At 49.4% G+C, this 2,069-nt stretch overlaps 1 non-coding gene across 1 annotated transcript; it reads left to right on the top strand.

The window, feature by feature from the left end:
- Window positions 1-823: 823 nt before the first annotated feature.
- Window positions 824-901, top strand: TRNAC-GCA (transfer RNA cysteine (anticodon GCA)). The gene has a single exon. It is a non-coding gene; the product is annotated as a tRNA-Cys (tRNA).
- The last annotated feature ends 1,168 nt before the right edge of the window (window positions 902-2,069 follow it).

Here is a 2,069-nt window from a genome sequence, read left to right as displayed (position 1 = left end):
TCCCATGGACAGAGGAGCCTAGCAGGCTACGGTCCATAGTGTTGCAAAGAGTTGGACATGATTGAAGCAACTTAGCATGCATGAGCACCATGGCCTGAAATATTTGGAAGTTGAAGCTTACTCTGGACAGAGGTGTCCAGGGCCCCTGATTCACTCTGCTCTCAGGACAGACTCCAGGGACTAGTCCTTTCCCTGAGGCCACTGGCAGGCCTGAGAGCTAGCAGCTTGGCTTTGGCCTTCTCTCAGCAAACGAGGAGGTCCCCAGAGTTGGCCTGAAGGGATGTGTGTGGACTCAGCTGGGGAGGTGGATTGAAGTTCCCTCCCCCAGCCTGCTTCCAGGAGCCTGGAACTGGAAGATAATCCCTCCAGCCTTACCACCAGCCACAAATCACTCCTGCTGTGGTACAGTGGTCCTGCTGTTTGAAAAACGAGCTGAAAAGACTCTACACCTTGGCATGGCTTTTCTTCAGGCTACCACTTATTAAATGCCTACTTGGTGCCCAGAGCCTGTATCCACTACCTCTTATAACCTGTACCATAACCCTGTTGATTAGGTACTATTTTCTTCTTCATTTTACAGGTGAGAAATCAGGACCTCATGGAAATTAAGATCTAATAGGGAGGGAATTCCCTGGTGGTCTAGAGGTTAGTATTCTGCCTTTCCACTATAGGGACCCAGGTTCAGTCCCTGGTGAGGAAACTAGGATCCCACAAGTCATGCAGCACTGCCAAAAAAAAAATCCAATAGGTAGTAAATGGTGACATTTAATTCAAACTCAGGTATAGCAAACTTCAAATCCCAGGCTTTTATCTTTGGATTTTATCCCAACTGCTGGTGGCTCAGTTGGTAAAGCACCTGCCTGCAATGCAGGAGACCCAGTTTCGATCCCTGGGTTGGGAAGATCTCCTGGAGAAGGGACTAGCAACTCACTTCAGTACTTCTGCCTGGAGAATTTCATGGACCATGGGGTCACAAAGTCTGTGGGGTCACAAAGAGTCAGACACAACTGAGCGACCAAGCAACTACTAAGCAACTACTTTCACTTTCACTTTCAAATAAAGCTGACTAAGATGAGAGGATGCCAGGGCAAGATGGCAGGTGTGAGTCACCAGGGCCAACATGTGGGGTGACAGGTGAGAGCAGTCCATGAGGCAGGTTGACAAGTTAGGAGTTGTGAAGGAGGGAAGGGAATACATCCAGCTTGTCTGTGGCCCTAACAAACCAGAGCTGGTGAGAGTAATATTCACAATATTTCTATAATAGGAACTGCAAATATATTCCACAGGCCTGCTAGTGACAGGGCAGGTGAAATAGATACCTACTCTCCATTCCTCCTCTCAGTTTCTGGGCAGAGCCCCACCTCTTCTAGCAAATTGCTCCTTCCCCCTTTCCACCATAGGGTTCCCATGGGAGCTGCCATTTTGTTACTTGGTCCACTGGCCATAGTTGAGAGCTCCAGAGGCAGGAACACCCAAGCTGAGCCAGTCTGATGTCTTTTCTGGGACTTTTTGAACTGGTACTGAGAAAAAGACCTCATCTCTTTCAAGGAGCTAAGGCTGTTAGGGATGAAGCTCAGGAGGTGTAGGAAGTTGATCTATAGTCAGATCAGATCAGAGACAGGAATGCAGATGTAAGGCCTCTGATTCCTGGCAGCATTCAAGACTTGAGCTCAATGTCCCTGAGGCCCAGTGGTATTCTTGCTCCCTCTAGGTTGACTGTTCAATGCTTCTTCGGGTTGGAATGCTTTGCCAGTATCCCATATGTGACTGTAGCCAGCTTTTCATGAGCGACAACCTGGGACCAGCCCATCTACCAGTAAAGTCCTTTTGTGCCCAAGGTAGTATGACCTGGGTTCCCTTGTCACCAAGAGACCTGACCAATCCATCCCCTCATCCATCACTACTTGCATGAGGAGGACAGAGCCAGCATGTTCCAGAAAGCTGGGGCAATGAAGCCAACCAGAGAGGCTCAGGTGCTTGGTGGTGCCATGGGGCCAAGTTCAGGGAAATCTCAGATCTGGAATAGCTGGCCCCAGTTCCGGGCTGCAGAGCCCTGGTCAGAAGCCAAA

The sequence above is a fragment of the Giraffa tippelskirchi genome, chromosome 7 (genome assembly GCF_054371585.1).
Source record: "Giraffa tippelskirchi isolate mGirTip1 chromosome 7, T2T-mGirTip1v1.2.pri, whole genome shotgun sequence".
Taxonomy (NCBI): Eukaryota; Metazoa; Chordata; class Mammalia; order Artiodactyla; family Giraffidae; genus Giraffa; species Giraffa tippelskirchi.
This window is presented reverse-complemented; position numbering and strand designations above follow the sequence as displayed.